The sequence below is a fragment of the Pituophis catenifer genome, unplaced genomic scaffold (assembly GCF_029215685.1).
Source record: "Pituophis catenifer annectens isolate HBS135680 unplaced genomic scaffold, rPitCat1.0.hap2 SCAF_3, whole genome shotgun sequence".
NCBI classification, from domain to species: domain Eukaryota; kingdom Metazoa; phylum Chordata; class Lepidosauria; order Squamata; family Colubridae; genus Pituophis; species Pituophis catenifer.
In genome coordinates, this window is record NW_027256883.1 from 151,266,573 (window position 1) to 151,291,138 (window position 24,566).

A 24,566-nucleotide genomic window follows, 5' to 3' on the forward strand; every position below is an offset into this window, starting at 1 on the left:
CTTAAGGTCAGATACCGTATCTTTTGTTATTTTCAGCCAAAGATGCTGTGCCAGTATAAATCAGAGAAGATCTGGTCTTTAATAGCTCCAAATGTCTGCATTCTGGAAAGCCTGAATGTTCCCAAGACGTACAATTCTGTGCTTCAATCGGACTCAGCTATGGAAGATTTTATTCACTGTATTTGTCCGCATCTAATTATTTACTGACATAATGGATTAAAATAAGAGAGCGCAATATTTCTTTTCCATGAGAAAAAACATTTTGAGCCATAAGATATATTAGCAAGGGAAATTGGTGTGGGGAAAATATAGGAATTAAAGGCCCATTAATTGCCAATAGCGTGTACACTTAAGAAATTCCTAAATGGTTCCCAGTTTGTTCATTCCTCAACCACATGGAGGACGCTTAGAATAAAGGATGGGGCATACAAAGGATGGTAACTTTTTGGGCCCATCAGGTTATGCCTGGGTGTGTACACATAGGTTTGCATACATGTAAGCATGTACATGTGAATGTACTTGCAAATGCTTTTCCTTGCAGGGAAGAGCAGGGAATAAGAGCCTTGGTAGCACAGTGGACTAATGCACTGTTATTAACATCTGCTGCTTGCAATTACTGCAAGTTCAAATTCCACCAGGCTCAAGGTTGACTCAGCCTTCCATCCTTTCAAAGGTAGGTAAAATGAGGACCCAGATTGTGGGGGCAATAAGCTGACTTTGTATAAATATACAAAAGTATGAAGGCTATTGCCTAACACATTGTAAGCCCCCCGAGTCTCCGGAGAAGGGCGGCATATAAATTAAAGCAAAAAAAAAAAAATGCAGTGGTTTCAAAACCTGTCAAGGAGGAAAAAATTATTCCATGAAACAGTATTTCTTTTTCTGTTTCTTAGTGTTGCTTTTAAGCAGCAGCAAACTAGAAAGAAAGATGAAGTTATGAAAATACATGTTTCCTTTCCTTTCCTTTCCTTCCTTTCCTTTCCTTTCCTTTCCTTTCCTTTCCTTTCCTTTCCTTTCCTTTCCTTTCCTTTCCTTTCCTTTCCTTTCCTTTCCTTTCCTTTCCTTTCCTTTCCTTTCCTTTCCTTTCCTTTCCTTTCCTTTCCTTTCCTTTCCTTTCTTCCTCTCCTCTCCTCTCCTTTTTTTTGAGCAAACCTGTACTATATTATTTTGCATGGAGCTTTGTCCAATTACAGGCTGTTCCAGAAGGGAAGAGGTTTTTTTCTTTAAATAACAATCATCATTATCATCATTATCATCATCATCATCATCATCATCATCATCATCATCATCATCACCACAACAACAACAACAACAACAATGATGATGATTAATTAAGAAATGTGTGTCTAATTTAAAATGAGAAAGTTTATTTCAGGATCTCAACAGTTTCATGCTGTATTCTTTTATTTAAAAACAATGGAAAAAACTTAACGTTGTCAGTTTTTATTTTGATTATGAAAACAACAATAGAGGAAGAGAAAGGACTGAAAAGCAATAATCAGGGAAGCAAATGGGTGAGTATATAAGAATGCACAGTCAGAATTAAGCTAAGCCAATTTTTTATGAAAAGAGATAATTCCGAGTAGTGATTGCATGGATGAAGAGCATGTTTCCATTTTGTTAGAAAGCTGAATTCCAGGCTAATGACAAGTGGGAGTCTATAGTGCTGAAACTTTATAGAATTAATTAAAAAAAAGTATATTGTCAGAATAGACACACACTCCGTGCTCTCTTTAAACAGTGTAGCATCCATCATGCAAGGGAAAAAATGAACAATGAAGTACTTCCTTCCTGATTTATGTGGTTGACATGAGATATTTTTTATGAATTTCCTTGGGAACATTTACGAATTCATACCCTGAAACACCACCTGATAATGAGTTACACATTTGATGTATATTGGAAGCATACTCCTTTTGGCTGAGCAGGTGCAATTTTTTGAAAGGTATTTGTTGGCAGTACAGATTTTTACAATGAATCATTCCTCTTTTGCATGCTGCAGACAATGAGAGTATGGAAATGATCAATTTAAGGCTAAAAACGCCAAAGAATAAAGTAACTATTTGTTGTCTGAGTAAAAGTCACTGAAGCCACTAGAGGACTGGATTCAAAATTACAAACTTCTTATACAAAAAGAAGTTAAATGGGGGGGAAAAAGCAGAGATAGTGGAAAGATCTTGTTTCGCATGGAAAAGACCCTGACTGTAATCCCAGAATTCTCCAGATTAGCAACCACTGACAAAAACTTGGGGGGGGGGAGATGCCGCTAAGAGGTGAACAAATGGTCCAGTTCCATTCCAGACAATTTCATATGACCCCAATGCACATTCATTCCATAGCAGAGAAGTTGGATTTTCTGTAGTGTCCCCCAGATGATAATGTACTTAGAGATACTTTTACTGACACTTTATCAAGGTTTCCTATCCCAACTTCTTACATGAAAAAAAAAAAGTTTGATATAAAGGAGTTATGAAGGTATAATGCTACAAAGAAAGAACCAGCCTCAAACATCATTTTGATTTGTACAAATGCCTCTGAGCCCCAATGGGTTTCATAAGCTTGAAGGGTAACCCAAAGGTGCTTTTTCAAGAGGAAATGGACTTTCTTGTTTTTCTTTGAAGACATTTTGCTTCTTATCCAAGAAGCTTCTTCAGCTTTCTCTTGAAAAAGCACTTTTGGGACAACTATGACCTAGATGACTGAGAATCACCATAATAGAATAGTATCTGGAGAGTAAATTACAAATATACCGATTTTTTTCACAAGATAATTGACAAGTAATCTGAGAATCACAACAGATATGCCCTCGCATGCAAAAGTTTTCCCTAATTCTAACTTCTAAGGAAAGGGAAAATAGGTCCTGTGACATTTCTATAAAGTCACCTTCCACCTTGAAATTCTGGGTGGAATTTTTAAGCTCTGCCACATGCATGGGCTGAAATAACACATTTGCAGATTTCCCTCTTGGACCCAACTTCGTCATGCGACTCAAATTACATTCTGAGCCCTATAAGATGTTCACAAAGTTTTCCAGCACTCACAATTTAGGCTCATTTCAAAGCTTTTCTTTGTAGCTTTGAATGAAGATATGACTAGCTGTCCTGAAAAAAAATAAAAATAAAGGTAGGGAAAGGTTGGAAGAGTTTGGTAAATAAGTTCTTTATAACTGATGACGTCCCTTGTGGATATATTTTAATTCAAAGTCCTAGAAGCATGTTGGGATATTTTTAGTCATTGTAACTAAAGCTCCCATTATTTATTTGTATTGTCTTGCTAACTTGGGTGAATGAGACTTGAAACCCAAAATCTCTACGTAGAGTCAACCAGCCTGGCCTGCCCCATCCTAGAAATCTCATCCAATTAGAATATTTCTAGTAACAGCACTGCCCTCACTGACTCAGTTCATCATCTGCAGACAGAATGTTTGTCGCGGTGACATGGCACTCAAAGTATTTTCAAACACACTGAGGTGGGATTTGTGTACTCTCCCAATGTTTACATATCAAACATCACTACTAGCTGCTGTGCAATTTCCATTGGCACTACCTTTGTAAACTCTGTCAGGAGTTCTTGGTACATCTCTCACAAGACTGTCAAACTCTTGTCTCATTCTTTTTGTCAAGAGAAATATTTACCGAAAAGAAGCTAAGATCTGTTTGCCCAGAGCACAAATGACTCTTGTACAGCATCATCAAGCACAGATACGTGCACTTTTCACACAGCTTCTGACCCTGATGTCCCTTTAGGGTCAGAAATTCATAATGATTGAAGCAAACTCATACTTCATGCCAGTTGTCTGAAGAACACCTGCTGCCCTGACATAAGCAACATGAAACCCTGATTTAACCATTATTTAAGGGTATTAAAGCATTACAGCTTGTACTTAATGTATGATTTTTCCCATGAAAAAATCTATGTGGGCACATTTGATTTTAATGTGGTGAGCATATGCATAAAAAGAGAAGTAGGTGTAAAATATTTTATGAACCAGCCATAAAAAACACATTTTGTTTTGTTTTCCGCTGTGAGAAAACTATTGCTTCCAGAAGTCCAGCAATCTTGTTCCACTGCCGTTTTTCTCTCTACTACCTCTTGCTGTTTTACAATCATGATTTTAGTTTCTGGTGCCCTAACTTTATATTTACACACACTTACAGTACATATGCTCACATATGCGTGCACCAAAATGTGAAGTGCAAAAGTTTAGTATTTGGAGACATATCCTGAGGACCAGATGGACTATTCACGGTAGCCTACCTTTCTAAAGAAGAACCCCAATATTTATTAACTTGGTAGATTTACACTTGGACTTTCCTTCAAGGTCTTAAGGTAGCACATGCAGTACTTTTCCCACTTAGATTTTCCCACAGCAACAACCCTGGTTAAACCAGTGCCCCAGTGAGCTTCCATGGTGGAGGATGGACTTGAACCTGAGCCCCTCCACTCCTCATCCAACACTTATACATAGCAAAACAGACACTTATGTAGGTTAACATAATAACAAAGTTGGAAGGGACCTTGGTAGTCTTCTAGTCCTGCTCAAGCAAGAAACCCTATATCATTTCAGACAAATGTTTGTCCAATCTGTTCTTGGACAAGTGGTTGGAGTGCATACAACTTCTGGAGGCAAGCCATTCCACTGATTAATTGTTCCAATTGTCAGGAAATTTCTCTTTAGTTCTAGGTTGGTTCTCTCCTTGATTAGTTTCCATTCATTACTTCTTATTCTGCCTTCAGGTTTTTTGGAGAATAGGTTGACCCCCTCTTCTTTGTGGCAGCTCCTTATATATTGGAACACTGCTATCATGTCACCCCTAGCCCTTCTTTCCATTAAACTAGACATACCCAATTCTTGGAACTGTTTTGTTTTCTATATTAACTCTGAAAGAAGGGCAATACTTAACAACACTGTCAAAGCAATGGGGCTAATATAGGGTAGTCATCAAAGTGTTGATTCAGAACCAGCTTAAAGTGGGGTATCAATTAAAGTTGAGGATGAGGATCTTAGGACTTAGCATTTAGAACTGAAAATTCCTCCAGGTCACAATACACATCAGTTGATCTTTAATCAACCATATGCCTACCCAGGTACCTCATAGAGCTAGAAAGTTTAAAGAGGGATAGAATAATTTACATTTCCTTGAGATCCTTGTGAGAAATCCAGAATGAAACATACAAAACATAGCATTAATAATAACTATTAGCTGTGGACATGAAGTCCTAGTTCTGCTCTTATGCTTCTGCTTGGGGAAAAAAAACATGGTGACCTCACCCTCAGAATTTGCCCACAGAAACACAAACATGCTTTGCTAAGCACATTTGGAGGTCACAGTCTTATAACTTCATCTGCATCTCACCCAGGTCTGATGCTGAAGCAGTCTGAAGTCATCTGCAAGTATTTTACAGTAGTTTTTTTCCCCCTCTTATCCTGACACAAAACATTCTCCATCCACAGAACATGGAGAAGAGCTTTGGGATGACATACTCAGGGTCAGTGATGCTAACCTTTAATTGGTCCAGCCGCTTGGCTATAGGATCATCCCTTCCCATGCAGTCATCAAACACGGAGTTTCTCTTTCTCTTTTGCTGTGGCAGAGGATAAAAATTGGATGTATGAATATTGATTTCATGGAAGGCTAACATGCTTCTTATCCAAGAGATTATTGTTTCAGTTAGTAAAAGTTAAACCTAAAAAGTATTTACCCCTTAAAAGATTCTGGAGTATTCCCATGACATTTATCTGTCATTTACCCAGAAGTGATTTGTTTAGCTACAATTTAGAAGCATTTTTCAGTTTGAACTGGGAGGTGCTGGGCAGGAAGAAACTTTAAGACAGACATTCAAAGCCCACTTCAGCCTGGGCAGAAACAGAAACATAGCAACAGATGAAGCAGATTGAAAATCAGAGCTCAGGTTTTTTTTTTTTTTTTGGTTTGTTTTTTTTTTAAATACGTTGTATGGATAATCTACTGTTAGATTCACAACCTAAGAATGGAGAAAACTTAATAATTCAATTCCTAACCAAGGACCTAAGAATTATTAATATGGTGTCTAAGATTATGGTGTGTGGCACAGACAGACAGATGTTTATACTAGATTGGCATTTTTATTTACCTAATGAATCCTCCACAAGGACTTGGGATAGGTAGAGGTTGTTGTTTAAGGGTGTTAAAGGGATCATCACAAGAGGCAAGCTGTTCCAAATAAAATTCCATGAGGAATTTTAAAAGGCAGAGAAATGACTGTGTAATTCTATGAACAAACCAGAATACTGTTGATCAGTAAAGTGATTCCCACAAATTGCAAGCTCAGTATTTATTCATTTAATAGGAATTAGTAAATGTTTATGTCCACATTTCCAAAGATAACTGAGAATTTATAATAAAAAGGTTTGTATAAAATGCAGTGCCTTGACAATAAATGAACATTCAGAGAAGTAACAGCCTAATTGAAACATTATGCAAGAAAAGCAGTTGAGAGACAAACAGGACCAGACCCTGTCAACATCAGCAATGTAAATATGATTTGACTAGTACAAAGTAAAGCTTTGAGAGTTAGGAAAGCATCCAAATAGAACAGCTCAAGGAGTCATCACATGCTAAGACCCTCATCTTGTGGGATAGGAAATTGGTGTGTCATTATGCAATATACTTTGTTGGCTTCTGATGAGCCATTTATAAGGACTGTGGGTTTTGTCACAATAACCTTGAGTTTACACATCAGTCCCCAAAGCCAAAATGACAAGTATCATATTTCAGAAGTTTTTTTTAAAAAAATTAAAAAGCTGCTTGAAAGCTGTTTTATTTGATGACACAGATAAACCTCCAGGTGATCTTAACAACTGGCTAAAAGAATGCAAATGACCAGCTGTCTGCAAGGAGTATAAATCCTTCCATTCCCCACCATCCAGTCAGAGCTGAAGGAGCTTCTTGGATGAGAAGTGAAATGTCTTCAAAGAAAAACCAGAAAGTCCAGTTGCCTCTTGAAAAAGCATCTTTGGGACAACCATGACCTGGATGACTGAGAATCTCCATAGACTTAAAGCTGCTTGAAAATATTTCCAAGACTAGGAATAGGACTGCCAAAACAAGTAAAGTGAGGGAAATAGATGGTGTAACTTTAAGAATGAGAATCTCCAATCTTCACTCTTAAGTACTTGCTTAATATATACCTCTCTTCCAGATGCCTTTAATGATTCCAGGCACTCATGTTATAACCCCTTGCTGTAGTAGAAAATGAACAAGCAAATAAAAACTCTCTGCAGATTCAAGATTTACTATTCACAATGGGAAAAGGCCAACCAGATGACATCATTTTTCTTCAGATTTGAGTTTCTGCCAAGTTTAGTAATGTAAAAATGGAGAAATCAATCTTTCTCTTTAAAAGGAGAAAAAAAACCCACCCAGAACTCTTGGATTTAAGTTATTTATATAGGTGTCAATATTTAAATAAAGTCATCTTTGCATAATGCTAAAGGTCAAATAACTTATTTTGTTTGCGGAAATCTGTTCTATCAGACATTAGGTACCATGCAAATGAATGGTTAAAACTGAAGGAATACTTTCATTAGTCATAAAAGGAATAAATCCTGATCTGTAAGATTATTTTAAAATTCTAATTTTAAATATTTACTCCATCCATTAAAACTTCGTTGTCTGCTTTTTTCCCCTTAGCCTCTGGAGCAGAATGGGGAGAGAATGGGGTTGCCAGTAAACAAACAAAGATTTACTATATAGAAGCAGATTTCGGAAAGAAATATTGAATTCCTATGCAGCTTTTTCAAGCTCAGTTCATGTGCCTTACATCTGTAGATTGCAGATGATGGTCACACAGAAATTCAAGCAGGACCAGTGGGGGGCGGGATTACTTGTCTTTTCTCTGACATTATCCAAATTTATCTGAAGCAAGCTACAGACTACTAGTTTTCTTTTCATCTGTATAGACCTTTTCAATTTCCTCCAAAGCTTTTAGATAGACAACATCAGGAAAATGCTTACATGCTAAGCATTAAAGAACAATTAAGTCTGGAAATACTTAAATCTTCTCCATAGGCTTTTTTGGGAATTAATCATCAGGCCTGAGCAGGGAAGTTCAGAAACTCAAACAGACTGATTAGTGGGGACATAATATTTATCCAGGGCATTCTTCAATGAAGGGGAACATGTAGTTTTATATTCTTTTTTTCCTTAATGACAACCTCTGCTACATTTCACCAACTGAAAAGTTCCTCTGAGGCAAGAAAATGGGAAATAGCCTAAAATCAGGAAGCTAGTAATCACAGGAAAACTAGACCACACGCCTTAGGAGTGTAAATAAGAAGGAGAGAAATATTTCTGTGAAAGGAACATTAGGAGAATTATGGATATCCTTTGAGTTCTTTAAATATTCAGGCTGAGCAGGAATTTAAATACATGAAGCCATGTATATCTGCCCCACTATTTCTGGCTCTAGTTTCACTGATGAGTAACAAAACTGAAGGAAGGGGTCTCTCTTTACATTTGCCTTAATGTGAATAAAAGTCTCTGTGGAAATGGGGCCCCTATTTGGGGAAAAAAAACTTTTATTCAAAATAACATGAATAGGACCCCACTCAAAGCTATGTAAGAGAGTTAGGGAGCAGGCCCTATGCCCTTAACCATGTTCAAATAAATACTCTATTCAGGCTGAACACAGGCATGTATGTTTCCCTTCATAATGAACTGTGACCTTGGGTTCCTGCAGCTGCTTTTTATGATGGTTAAAATCAGCACAGCCAGATAGTTGGATTTTTGGCAATTCTGAGTTTTCAGATTCTAGAAATCAGAGATGCAAATATCAAATGCTTGTTGCAGCCAAAGTCAACTCTCTTGACTTTCAAAGGATATTTTATTTGTTTGGAATAATAGTATTAATATTTTGGTCATAGTAAATTATTTCCCTCTAATATCTGACCCCTTCATTAAAAGCAGGAAACACTTCTAACTATAAATCAAATACATGGATTTTTAAAGAAAAAAATTTGGAGGAACATTAACAATCCATTACATATAAGCTTCTAGAGAGGGCAAATAGTCAAAACTTAGATAGATAGATAGATAGATAGATAGATAGATAGATAGATAGATAGATAGATAGATAGATAGATGATAGATACAATATATATATATATATATATATATATATTGATCTATCTATCATATATATATATGATCTATCTATCATATATATATATGATCTATCTATCATATATATATATGATCTATCTATCATATATATATATGATCTATCTATCATATATATATATGGTGTCTTCGGCTTCGTGCTTGTGTGAGGAAAACGTGATTGGAGCTGTCTTCTCTCTATAAATACTGGTGGGGAGGTGTGGGGTGCTGGCTTTGTTGCTGTGAGCGGGTTGGTTGCCTGTGTTGTTACATCTTGATTGGTTGATGGAGTTGATGTTTGCAGATTAGTCAGCTGTTTTGTAACATCCTGTGTGGGTGAGGTCCTTGATGTCCTTGATGACTAATGGGCACACATCATGTGCCCATTAGTCATTACATAATGAAAAAAATTATCAACACAAAAAATAAAGTGAGCTCCAAACTCTAGGCACCATCCACACCATTGCTATTCACTACAGAGTGCATACAGGTGTCCACAGAATGGGTGGGGGACATATAGCAATACATGCATGAAATCATATTGCAAATGTCATAGGTTATGAAGGGAAGCTCAGCCAATCTCATTGTACACATGTTGTACTCTGACAATAAAGGTTTGAATTGAATTGAATTGAATTGAATTGAATTGAATTGAATTGAATTGAATTGAATTGAATTGAGTTATAGACTCACATCAAATTAGTCTAGTATGTAAAGGCAGTATGTAAAGGCAGCATTTGCATGATTTGCTGTGGATCTTAAAAGTGTTTTTGATGCAACTCGATAAGGTACTTTGAACTACAAAAATAACTCAGGGTTCCTCTGTAAGACAAATATGCTACACAATTTCCAGAACTGCAATAGGAAGAGAGTTCTATATACATACAACTCAAGAGCATAAGCCTCTTCCAACTATTATAAATGTCCATATAGAAGCAGGTATAATGGAGCAAGTGTAGTGAAATACTCACTCAAAGATATGAACAGTCTATCATAAAATATTTTGGGTGTGAGACAAATGTTATATTATTTACATAAGCACAATTAATTAGCAAGCGCAACAAACTAGGATTTTAATATAACTGTATGCATCCTATGCTTGAATTTAGTTTTAGAATTCACTTGCCACTTGTAGCAAATTTGTGCATTTTGGTGCCAATGGGTTGGGTAACTAAATTCATGAAGTTGCTTCTGTTTTATTTATTTGGACTTAATAAAAGGAAACATCTTTGTTGGTCAAGATAATACGGCAGTTCCATTCACTAAACAACTGCAAGGACCACAGAGCTGGAGACATCCATAGTCTTATGTCTGAAATAGTACCTTTAGGAGTATGAGACAATTAATCAGGAACAGCTCAGGAATAGAGGTTGGAAGTATGGCTGGTTGACAGAGGAGGCATTTTTCAGAGTCATGATATTTCTGCTAAAAAAATCTATGCCAAAGGCTTTTAAATGCCCTGATGTGGCAACAAAATATATTTGCTCCTCCCATTCCAAATATAAAAGCCAATTTGATTTTTTAAAAAATTTCAGATAGCTTTAGGTCAAGGGTTACAATTCTTGAAGAAAAACAGGCACTATTGTATTCTTCCCTATGTGTCCTTTCCAGTCAGATTTGCTACAGAAGCTCTGCAGCCTAAGTAAATCAAAGATGGCTTTATGTGCTAATTCTCAAGATTAAAAAATTATATATTCCATGAGAGTCTGGTCTGAGGGGGGGGGAAATGGTAGTGACATTCCAAATCTGGATTAAAAATTATTATTATTACAATTGATGTACCATATTCTCTTGCCCTTGCTTGAACTTTCATGGCTAACTCTATTTGGCTCTGCAAAGATCCAACTAAAACATGTAATGTGGTCATAAATATGTTTTACCTAGTTAACAAAAATGCTGAAGAGGAACTTCAGGAATGTTCTCCACTATGTTTTTCTGATTGGAGGACTGGAAATATGTAGAAGAATCAATGTGATTGCTGTGCTAGTGTATATGTGTTGGCCTCACTGGCTGGCTTTTATAAATATTTGAAATCTAGTAAATGGTCCATTAGCCAGCAGTGTTCCTTCGTTATGAATCATTCCTGGATACAATTCAATGATTTCTGCTATCCAAGCCTAATGATTATGAACATAGTTTGCCAGGGAGTCCCCTTGTACAAACACACTGAAATGAATGAAAGAACCAAAGTGATCCCAATAATTGTGCGGCTTATTTCTGAGAAAATCCAAAGCTATTGAATAGAATATGTATTGAATAGAAGAAGGGTCTAGCTTGGGTCAGTTCCTTTTTGGAAGCATATTGAGAAACCAGAGCCCATCAAGAAAAAGGCAACGAAGATGAGAAGGGGAAAAAAAATCTAGAACATAAAACATCTAGGCAGAAGGACAAAATAGTTGTCTTGTGTCTGAGAGTTATCTTGGCAAAGATGCAGCAGAATTGTTCAGAATTGTTCTGGAAGACAGATAATGAAAAGGGGGTATAAATTACAGAGAATTAGATTTCAGTGAATAGAGAGTGTTATGCTTAGTGGTTAAAGATGCTGAGCTTGTCAGCTGAAAAGATGACAGCCCAGGTTCAAGACCCAAGAACTGTACAATGGGGTGAGCATGCAAATGTAAGTAGATAAATGGGTACCACTTTGGTGGGAAGGTAATAGCGTTTCATGCACCTTGGTGTATAAACATACTGGTAGAATGTTTAAATAAAGGGTGAGTGGCCATCTTTTGGGGTTAATATAGCAGGGATTCCTACAGGGGTCAGAAAGTTGATATATTGTATAATGAATTTTTGCACCATTTTCCCAGATGTATTCATTTTCCTATGCATCTTACCTTACTCTCTGCAGTGCTATCTTGTATATATTATTTGGATTTGAAACACTAAAAAGTATGGGTATCAGTATATGATTGCTTCTTGATTCCATATCATGACAAATTAAGTGTTAAGACTGTACTGATAAGCAGTCAAAAGAAACTTCTTATGTAATTCTTAATACAAAGACTAGGACACTCTTTTTATATGATTTTAAAACAGTGGTAAAGAAGCATCACATCTTTCGCAGACACTGGAGTACAATGCTTCTTAGTTAATTTTATCTTTTGCTGCCCATAATACAATTGCCCGTTCTAATTCTTCTTACACTAAAATGAAAAATCATCCATTTGGCAAAGTTTTGCAGTTTGAAATTATGTAACACAGTTTGGATCCATTTCATTCACTGAGAGTTTCAAATATATTGAAAGGGTGCAGAAAAATAATCACTAAAATGATGTAAAGGTTGGAACAAAATAAATGATTGATAGCAGATTCTACTATATCTGTTTTAGCATCAGAAGGGACAACATCTTTCAGTACCTATTTTAGGGAAAAATAGTCGTTTGCTTTCTACATTTAAAACTAATTAGGATTTGTACAAGGTGCTTTAATGACTGAGGGAAGAAAACAAAATGGCAGCCATTTCTTTTGTCAAACACTTTGTGAAACTGGTAGTTAATTTTTTTTTTACTCTTGTGATAAGAACAATACATTCCATCTTACTTGAAGGCAGCAGGTTAATTAGGTGTGAAAGGAAGGCAGTCTCTGTGATCCATAGCCTTCTTATTTGACACACTGCTGCCACCAACTTGAAATTTCCATCTGAGGCAACTTTGTCACTTGCCCTGGTTGTCCTTTTGCTAAACCCTAATATGGCATTTGGTCCAGCATCAGCCTACATAAAGCATGGCCAAATATGAAGCTTGTTTCAGATGTCCATTACAAAATACAAAAATAAAACACAAAGTCAAATTTTGCCGACTATGTTTTTCTCTTTTAATTTTTTTTCTTATAAATATCTTTGACAATTGACTTTGACATTATTTTAAAAAACACAATCTGGTTCTCACTGGTATTATTTAAATCTTTTTTCAATTTTTGTTTTAAAATCACAAATCATATGTCACTCTTATTTTAACTCTCCACAGCATACATCAAGCTGTTCACGCCACTTTTTGTTTACGTGACTAGTTGCTCTTTTCTACTTAGTATTTTTTCCAAGGTTAATGCTGACCTAAATTGGAGAATTATATCTCTTCAGGCCTATCTTATCCTTTTGCTAGTTGTAAACAATCCCACTTTTAAGACCTTTAATAACATCTTCATTTTTATCCCTTGTTTTGCTTCAATTTTTGCTATGGCAGTAGGAAAAGAAAACACATAAAATGTTCTTGTAATGATCTTTAATCTTAAACTGCTTCTATCTTTCACTGCCTGTTAGGGTTCCGGTCTCAGTTGATACTGACTTGCTCCGTAGATCTGTTTCAAAGATGTGTACCTGAATAGAATGTTTAATAATCTTAATCTGGAGACTCTGCAGATTTTATAAACAAGCATATTTAACTGAAGATAAAGGATTGTTTGTGAAGAAGGAAAACTGAAAAACTGGAGAGCAGCATTCTGCTCATATGGCCAAGAAGTTTAGTCTGTGATAGAGGATGAATCAAGATACATTAGGAGAGTACTGAACAAAAATGACCAGAGAACTTTGGAATTTACATTCACTGAATGGAAGCTTTTTAAAAGAGAGGCAAAAGGAAAGGAAAGAGGGAAGCAGATGTCAAGGGTGGTTTTAGCATAAGATTATTTCCTGTCTCTGGGAAGATTATAAGAAGAGGTGTTTCCTGTGGTTCTGTCATTCTAAGAGGTACAGGCAGCTTCAGATAGATATATGTCTTTTACTCATTTTAAGACACCCTAAGTATATAGCATGGAAAAGCTAGGCTGCAAACATATGGTAAACTTAATAAACATTAATCTCTCTAAATGTATGCTGGGATTTATCCAAACTGTGTTGAATATACTGTACCTACTGAGGTCAAGGAAAAAAAATAAGCCCTATTCAATTTTTTTACCATCTTCCTTCTTTAACTCTCCCAAATCCCACTTGCACTTTTGTTTTAAACTATTGTGACACTATTCATATGTTTTACACCCATATGACAGCATTCAGCTGGACCCCATGACTCATAGCTTCTTAAGAAGTTCTACGCCTGGGGCTCTTAAAAGTGCAACATTATTCGCATCCGCTCTGATTAACTCCTTCACAAGTATCTTTTTATGTCCTTTACACTTTAAACAACACCAGCGAATGAGAGGAGTACAGCACAGGATAATGTCAGGATTCCAAGTAACATCCCCAATGAAAGAAGACTCTGAGGCTTGAAGTTCCTCAAAGTTCCATTTTATTAGAGATGTCATATTGGCACATCTGGGATAATGCGAATCTGAAAGTTTCCAGGTTTTCCCCGCCCAAAGGAAAGTCCAAATCCCTGCCCAACACCCACAACTTCATCACATGGTCCAATCAAAGCATTGGAGATGCCTCCCAGTCTTTCTCTCGAGGTGCAGGGCAAAATGTCCTTGACTCTCTGAGAAAGGAATGTAATTATGACTATATATCACCCCTGCTCCATACAATCCCCCCTCCCAGTTTCCCACAGGAGTAAATGTGGCAGGCCTGAAGGCCCAATTCAAAAGATGGCTTCCAGCCCCCCCTCCCCCAGCCTCATTAGAAGATTGTGTCCTGCAATGGCAAATAGGACTATGATGCTTCTGGGATCAGAATAATTCTTCAGATTAGAAAGGGCAATCTTTAGGAAGCTTGAACCTTTTTCAGAAATAAGTTATCCGATATATACATTTGCCTCTATACCTGGCCTGTTGTCTTTTGTCAAATAGGTTTATTGGGAGTTCTGCATCTGTTCATCTTAAGCTTTTCATCTGACAATGTGTGTTCATGAATAAAATTGTGATCTCATTTTTCAGGCCATAGTGTTAGGTTAGTTAGTGATCTACCGGTAGTTTGGTTTCAATTGTTATGACATTTCTAGTTAATTATTAGTTGTTTGCGGATTGATGAACTTTATTCTATGCAAACTTTGGACTATGAGATTCTATTCTATGTTGAAAAGTTCTACATCTTATTATTACTAGAGCTCGCAACTTACATTTTCTGAATATCTGGAGAAATCTGCCATTTCTTCCTACTCATATAGCCAAACAGGCCAATTTATGCCTTGCTCAGAGTCTCATTTATGCTATTGCAGAAGTACTTTGATTCGGGTCCAGGATAGCATGGTCCACATTGTCCTGGGCCTGTCCCAATTAAGTCCTATTTCTTCCTTCCACCAGCCTTTGTACTGGCAGGATCTTTGGGAGTGCTACCAATCCAAACTGCTGACGCTGACTTTCTGGGTCACGCATTCAGGAACATTCTGTTATTTGAATAGTTTGATTGTAATTCACATTCCTGTGCGCTCAGCTCAGTCAGGATTGTTTTAGTTTTCCCCATCTCAGAATAGCAACCTCGCATTATAGAGCCTTCTTCAATCTAGCTGCTGTTTTCAAAATCAGCTCTCCTTTTAATTCTATTTGGGAGCTCATCTGTGGTTTAAAAAGCCCTTAAAACACTTCTTTTTCAAGCTTTTAATGAAGTTGGAAGGACAATTTTTTTTAAAATTGCAGAATCTAATGCCAGTTTAAATTATGGCAGTTCTCTGGGATTAGCTAATATTTATAAAATTTAACATTTTATATTGTTTTATATTATGCTGTGATTTCTTATGTTCTTGTATTGTTCTAGACAAATAAAAATAATACAATGGCATAAGGTTTGGCCAAAATATATTTGGCTAGTTTAAATACTTAAATTTATTTTCCAAGATTGGAAAGCCATTTTTCCAGATGAAAGTTAGTGGGGCGTTTTTGATGCATGGAACATATAAAAAATTCAAAGTAGTCCCAAGGAATTTTTCTGAGAAGCAATAAAAAAACAACAACATAATAATATAATGGCAATTCAAGCAGGGGGGAAAAAAAGCATTTTTATGCAACCGGATTGAAAGCTTAATATGCTTGCTGATACTCAAGGAACACTTATGAAGACAATTTGACATTTAGGTATATTGTTATTGGAGTTTTGTTACATGCAATTACAACTGAGTCTTGTTTGGACCTGAAAGAAGGTCCTGATCCTAGGGATATATAGTTCAGAATATATCAAATATATTTTAGGAATTATTCTCATAATTATTATGTTTTTATATAAACATAATATTAACATTAGAGAGTCTGCTTAATGTAGTGGTTAAGGCTAGAAACTGGGAGATTGTAAATTCTAGTCCCATCTTGTGCACAAAACCAACTGGGTGATCTTGGGCCAGTCACTTTCTCTCAGTCCTAGGAAGGATGTAATGGCAAACAACATCTGAAAAACCTTGCCAAAAAGACTTCAGGGACTTGTCCAGGCAGTCTCCAGGAATCACACATGACTGAACAGGGGGGGAAACACATTACGTTATATAACATCCTACTTCCAATCATTTACCTATTCTTTTCAGAATTACATAATATTTCTCGTCAACATCATCCCACATTCTTCAGGAAAAGGAAGAGAAAAAAAATGGATCCTGGAAACACAGTGTACAAATTGTGTTTATAGACAACAAACTATTTGCATAAACAACAGTTATCTGAACCCTTTATTTTGCATATACAAATTTGTTTTATTTGGGTTAGAAGATAAACAGCCTTACGTATAAATGAATAGCATCTGGGCCTGATGGGAAGCCATGTTTTGGTAAATGCATAACTGGAGTTTGACCATTTTGAAAATGATACATTCTTTGACCGATGTTAATTTCCTTTTAAAGAAACCACCCTGTATTTTTCACATTAGATGAACATACTAAAGTCAGATAAGACTTTATGCTTTGTAGATAGCTCCTTTCCAATATCAGTTCGGCAACAAATGATCTTACTCAACAATTGGAAAATGAAACATTTTGAATTTTTATTACATTCTGCTTCAGGCATAAGTAGTGATTAAAGGAGTGCTTAATTTCTCTTGAAGTACCTTGCTGTTCTCAAGACATACACTTGAATGTGTTGTGAGTACTAAAAATATTATCCACTACCTTAATAATCATCTATGTCTTATCATATAATGGAAGAGCTTATTTTTTCCAGTATATTTGCAATGCACTTAAGTCCCATTCTTTTTCTATAGAGCAAATAGAGTTAACTCAACATCATTTTTGTTGCATAGTATTGTTTTTTTCTGGATGGTTGAAAATTAAATATCCAACCTCTTATCAACAGACTACTTTATTATTTCCTAACATGTCAGGTATACAGGTCTACAGACTGAAGGGTCTGTCAGTCTACAGACTGAATCAGAAAAAAAAATAATAATTCTGCTTCTGATGATTCAGTCTGTGAGGTGCTGACTCCTGCTTCACCTTTAGCTAATAGTCAATCAGATTTATTTCAATCACATGAATATGTGATTCATTTTGCATCCAGGAAATGCAGATTAACTTTGGTATGGGATTTACTCCAAAATCCCTTTTCAGAAACCTCCCATTTTTTGACCCAAATTCCAATTGAAAGCCTCCCTTTTGGAAGAAAATTGGCCAATTGTGACAGATGTTTAGTCAACTATTAGAGGCCGCAGATTCCCCATGGAGAACATGAATATGCAAATGTCCTTCTTCAGGGTTATCATCAGGGTTTAAAGTGAAAAAGCAATATACGAGCAAGAAATTCCTAAGTAATAGAGCTACGCAATGCTTTGAATCTGATTTCCAAAAAATATTTTGATGTCTGTGGGGGTCTGACTATATCATCTGCTGCAACTCTTTAAAGCAGGGTTGTCAAGCTCACGATGACACGTTGTCATCACGTGACATATCACAACTTTTTTCCCTTTCGCTAAACTGGGGGTGGGGGTGGCATCCGGGGCACAGGCCATGAGATTGACACCCCTGTTTTAAAATAACCATGACATTTTCAAGGCTGCATAGGATCAGCTACACAATCTAAAGAAATGATGCAGCTGCTTTAAAGAGTTTCAGGCAGATTCTATGTTCATGCTGTTTTGGGCTCCAAAACACCTTTCTAAAATTATTTTCAAAACATTATTTCTGAATTAATTATCCAGCCTTACAAAGATCTAATAACTAGCAATAGGGGTCTCTGAACAATGAGATTCAGTTATTTCTGAACAACTCCTGCCATCGCTCATACTGACTTGAGCTGCTGACAGTTGCATGGCAGAAACATCTTAAGGGCTATAGGTTCTTCATATACACTGTAAAGTGATAACAAATGTGAATCAAAGGAGGTGAAAAATGCCAATTTTAATAGAAACAGGGAAGTAATTCTCTAACTCAGAGGATCATCAGAACTGTAGACCTCCTTTAGCACTGAAATCAGCTCTGCCTATGGAACCCAATATTTAACTGGCCTGCCTAAAAGGCTAGATTTCCTTTCAATATTTAGATAAACTTTATTTCAACTTCTTTTCCAGCATCTTAGAGCATAACTGTTTGGAAACAGAACCAAGTAGAGTACCAAGAACATCTGAAAATAGATATCGAGCAAACAGGAATAATATAAAGCTTGATTTTCAAAAGAGTGTGTGCAGTAATAATTCAGGGCTGCATTAAATTACAGAAATTGAGAAAAGCTGTGTCCTAGATTTTTTTTTCTGTTTCTTTTTTTACTCCTCCACACAACATATTTTTTCATTTCAAGGATCTTTTTCAAGGCCCTTCCACTGCTTTTTATAATAGAAAGCATGCATGTCTTATTGGTACGTTTTTTTTTTTTAAAAAAAAACTCTTTGCAAAACTGTTCTGCTCTATTAACAAGATTGAAAGGATACTGAAGTGCCATATACTCATAAGCACGGCATTTCCAGAGACAGTGGGAATTAGGTGGAAAGGCCAGATGAATTTAAAAAAAAAAAACAACACTGAAAATTGTTTGGAATTATGCAAACCAGAAATATTTTTTTAGGAAAGAGGAAAAGAGATGAAGAAATGAAAAATAAGCTCGTTCAAACCTATCCTTGAAGTTTTTCTAACGAATAACTGACAAAAGATGTTAAATGTTTTCCAAACATAGTTGTGCATCTGAAATTCTGCAATTTAATATACCCCATTGAATCATTTTCCAAAGATTTTATAAATCTTACATTTATGCTTGCACATATGTTTGGACAATACTTTATAATTTCTTTAGGTTAAAAATAATTCTACAATAGTATGTTGCATGCCTAGAGGACTGATAGGAAGAGAAACGCTATCAGGAATTAAGTCCAGATTGTGTTTATCTTTAACCATTATTGCCAACAAAAAAAAATCCATGATAAGCAGGATAAATGTTTTACTTTCTAAAATGTACAAAATGACCAATGGGATTTATTCCAATCCATTTCTGTCAAAAATTCAGAAATATTGCTCTTTTCTGGTTTTCAAAAAAACCCAAAACCCTAGCACTGTGATGGCAAACCTATGGTACGCGTGCCAGAGGTGGCATGCAGTGCCCTCTCTGATGGCACACGAACCATCCCCCAGTTCAGCTCCGCTGTGCATGTGTGCACGCCTCCCGCTCCCCAGCTGGGCATGTGCGGGGGCTCCATGCACACATGCGCAGGTGTGGAGTACATGCAGGGGCATGCGTGCATTGCATTTTGGGGGTTCAGGCACGCACGCGTGCATTTGGCATTCAGTCTGGAAAAAGTTAGCCATCACTGCCTTAGTACATGTCTTCAAAAAAATTGTTTTAAGGCTAAGATTTCTCATTGATCTTGCTTTCTTTAAAAGTAGGTTATGATCTTGTTCCTTCTCAGCCACAGTCTGCCAATCAACCTTGGCTTTTAATTTAAAAAAAAAAAAATTAATGGCAGGGCCTTTTACAGGAATGGCAGTCTTCACCTTAAAAAAGGTGAAGGAAGATGAAATGGGCCTACTCTGATGTTTTCAATCTTAAAACTCCCATTGTTCTAAAACTTGCTTCATTATTTGATGATTATGTCATAGTTTTGCTCTGAGGAATACTCAGATACGTACCAGAATGCTTCAACTTACTACAGAAAAGACAAATATCATCATCATCCATACAGATGGTTCCAAAAAGTATAAAATATGTTGTCTTACACGTAGAGATGATATACTCTCATTGGATGATGAAGAATGGTTTGTTCTTATTGCCTTTTGCTAAAGTGAATCTTACTTCCAATAAATTTGGCCTTGTCAGATCATTCTACTTTACTTTTATTTTACTTTTACTTTTATTTAATTTGTATACCGCCCTTCTCCCGAAGGACTCAGGGCGGTGAACAGCCAACAATAAAATACATACATACATAATTTCTAATTTGATGATTCTAAATCATCATGGCTTAAAAAAGCCCTAGATAAAATTCATTTACTAATCTTCTTTAGAGACAGTCCATGCTTATTAGGTTTTGATAATATTAGACGTGTCTTCAAACAATGAATTTTGGGTCGCAAAGGGGTCACACCACATCTGATTCTCCCAAAAGGATTTGTTCCGGCCTCTTGTCATCCACCATCAGTCTAAAATTTTGTAAGGTCTTCATTTTAGCTAGGCTGGATGCATTGCCCTCAGCGGTCCTTTTTGGACATTTTAAGGGTACTCTCATGTCTCTTCAGTTATGTCCATATGATTATGGCCGAATAGAAACGATAAATTCTATGCTACAGGTAGTTCTCGACTGCTGCTTTGAGTGACTGCTCAAAGTTACAACAGCACTGAACAAAGTGACTTATGACCATTTTTCACACTTATGACCATTGCAGCATCCCCATGGTCATGTAATTTACATTTGGATGCTTGACAACTGAGTCACATTTATGATGTTTGCAGTGTCCCTGGGTCATGTGATCACCTCTTCTTGCAAACTTCTCGCAAGCAAAGTAAATGGGGAAACCAGATTCATTTAACAACCATGTAACTAATTTAACAACTGCAGTGATTCACTTAACAAATGTGGCAAGAAAAGTCATAAAATGGGGCAAAACTCACTTAACAAATTTCTCACTTAGCAACATAAATTTTGGCTCAATTGTGGTCATAGTTGAGGACAGGGGTAAAATGCTCCCGGTTTGGACCGTATTGCCTGATCCGGTAGCGATGGAGGAGGTGCTACCGGTTCGGAGAACCGGTAGCAAAAATCCCTGCCCGCACCCCCCCATTGCCCAGCTGAGCCACGCAATCATCAGAGGCTTTTTTAATTATTTTTAAAAGCATTTTTTCTACAACCTCTTTGGCTGACAAAATGCTTTTAAAAGTAAAAAAAAAAAAGCCTCTGATGATTGCGCGGCTCAGCTGGGATCATCAGAGGCTTTTTTTTTTTTTTTTAAGCCTCTGCCGATCAGGCAAGTCAGCTGGGATCGTCAGAGGCTTTAAAAGCATTTTTTTTACAACCTCTTCAGCCGAAGAGGTAGAAAAAATGGTTTTAAAAGGGGAAAAAAAAAAGTTGGCCATGCCCAGTCAGTCAAATTAACCCCCCCAAGCCACGCCCACAGAACTAGTAGTAACAAATTTTACATTTCACCACTGGTTGAGGACTACCTATACTATGCTGCACAGACCTCCATTTATCCAATCTTGAAGTAATTTCCAAACAAGGAATGTGATTTCTACTTGCTGTTATCTGCTAGTTTGGTGTTTCTTTAACAAGAGCTGTACTGTTGGTGTGTTTATTGCTGGTTGATCATGAGATGGTGGCAATGAATCGCTATCACTAGACCTCATCTATTTTAACCGAATGATTTTTTCCCCATTATATTCTTTCTTTTTCTTTCCCACTGTCAGGACAATAAAAGACAACTTTAGTATAGACATCAGGAAGATTGTTATTTTAAGAATATAGGCTATTTGCTTCCCACAGTAAACCAAACAACAGTCATTTGTCTTTTAGATTTAGTCTGAAGCTTACTAACATGTTTAAATAAAAAAGAAGACAGAACAGAGAACTTATTTCTAGTCCTATTTTGTTTTTGTTTTGTTCCATCCACTAGGGGATGGAAACCATTTTGCCAGCCAAGACCCCGCTCTGTAATTATGCAGGGGCCAGACCAAAAAATGGCAAAAAACAAATGGGTATAAAAGCCCACAACCATCATTTCATTCTTCTCAGACTGATTTTATGTAAGTACCAAAACGTTGAGCCGTTTTGATGTTAAAAAAAATACATCCATCATAATATATAATGCTGAGGATGTTATTTGATAGACTGCTAGTCTACAAAATTCTACAGTACAGATCTATAATTTTATATAGAAAAGCTTTTTGACAGTATATTGTGTACAACAGTGGAACAGTTTGGGGATGATCCATATTTACAGTTTTTTAAGAGAGATTCGATGGTTTAATTGATTATCCTGTGGCTTTCAGGGATTTGATATTAAATTATCTTTGTGGTCCCTTCCAACTGTACAGTTCTATGATTGCAAATGTATATCTTCCTCAGATGAATTGGACAATGGTTTGCTATTGAAATTTGGTGATAGCAAATTCCATTTATGCCCATGTTTAGTGTGGCAGCCAATTCTTAACAGCAAAAAGAGGGCTCTTACCAAACTTTAGGTTTGAAAAGGGATATGGTTGATTTATAGGGACTCCTACTTGTTTCCTTCATGTCCCAATGAAAAAGCTCAAGCATCCTGAGGAGTATAAATCAGGGGTGCTATTCAGCAGGTTCTGACAGGTTCTGAAGAACCGGTAGTGGAAATTTTGAGTAGTTTGGAGAACTGGCAAATACCATCTCTGGCTGGCCCCAGAGTGGGGTGGGAATGGAGATTTTGCAATAGCCTTCCCACAGGAGTGGGGAGGAAATGGGGATTTTGCAGTATCCTTCCCCTGCCACACCCACCAAGCCACACCCACCAAGCCACACCATGCCGACCAAGCCATGCCCATAGAACCGGTAGTAACAAATTTTGAAGTCCACCACTGGTATAAATTCAAGTTATAGTTGTTGGATGAAGTGAACTGCAGTTCATGAAAGTTTATGTCTTTTATAAAATTTGTTATTCTGAAAAACTACTATCATGAACTTGGTATTTTTCCCACCATAGACTAATAAAACTAGCTTATCACATGATGTCAAAATAATCTGAAGGTAGAGAAGCAACTAGGTAAGAACTTGTCCAGAATTGTATTTTTTTTAAGGGAAAGGGATGCTTTTATCAACATAAATTGAACTATTTAAATATATCCATGGTTTTCTTAGTGGAAAGGGAATTCTGATCCTTCAATATTTGGTATGTGAACAAAGTAATTCCATGTCCTTCCCAAAATAGGGTACAACATATGTGTACAAATTGCAGAAAATTCTACTTTCTGTGTCATTGAATCTGGTACAAGTGCCATAGAATGAATTCCATAAATGAATAATGAAGCTGTTCTCAAACAATAAGGCATTAAAACACAGAAAACTGAGAAAGATGTTAAGGATTTAACATTTGTAAAAGTGATTAATAGCCATTATTGTAATTAAGGAGGTGAAATGTTGATATTATAGCTTCACTTCTGTTGCTTGTACCATTTATTGATAGGAAATTAGGAACAATTTGATCTTTGTAGGGTCAGGATGCTTTCTAAATTTTCAACGCATATAGTCCAGCAGAAAGAAAGCCCAAGAGAAGAAGGAGAGGTTACTTTTGTTTCTTTTTACAGATATGGTATAGTCCATTTATATAGTGCATATGGATTTGATGACAATCAACCATAATTAAAAACAGATTTTTTGAAATCTGACTCAAATACATTTAGTACAGTTTTCCATGGCAGTTAGCAGGCAGAAATATGTCTCTCTGTGCATGGCTTCTGATCTTTTTATTGGCATTTTGGGGTTCCTAAAAAGAAAACTATGAGAAAAATTGAAAAGAAGGGAAAAACAAACGATTATCCAAATCTAGTTGATACTACTATCCATGTCAAAAAAGATGTGTATAACTGTTTTTTTTATTGAATATACAGTAATTTGTTTTTCTTTTTAAGTCACTGATTTAACAACAATTGCATGCTTATTATGTAGAGATCATAATGTATAAAATATGCTTAACTGGAAAATGCACAACAAAGACAGATAAAATTAATTTGTTGATGTAGGTCACAGTTCCAAGATTTCTGCAACAGTGCATTGTCATCTCCCTTATGAGATCAGAGATAAGATTCAAAGCCTGAAGGGTGATGATTATGATGTTGATAATGATGATGACAATTTATTAAATTTACATGCTTCTAACCAGGTGGCAGTTTCTGAAATTGCAAAATCCCACATGTTTCTGAAAGCTCCCAGGTAAGTACTTGGGGATACTTGGGTGCGTAACACACACAAATATTTGGCCCATCTTAAAAATGGAAATTACCTTAGTTCTGCTAGATTAAAGGTATCTCCGTTCCTTTATAATGCCACTACATTCTGCGCTGTTTCCCTTTGCCTTTCCTTTGTTCACTGCCATTGGAACCAGAGGAAAAAGAAATGTAATTTGAAAAAAAGAACAGCAATGGATAACAAAAGAAAATAATAAGCCACTTTCTCTTTCCTTTCTGGGTGCTAAAAAAATG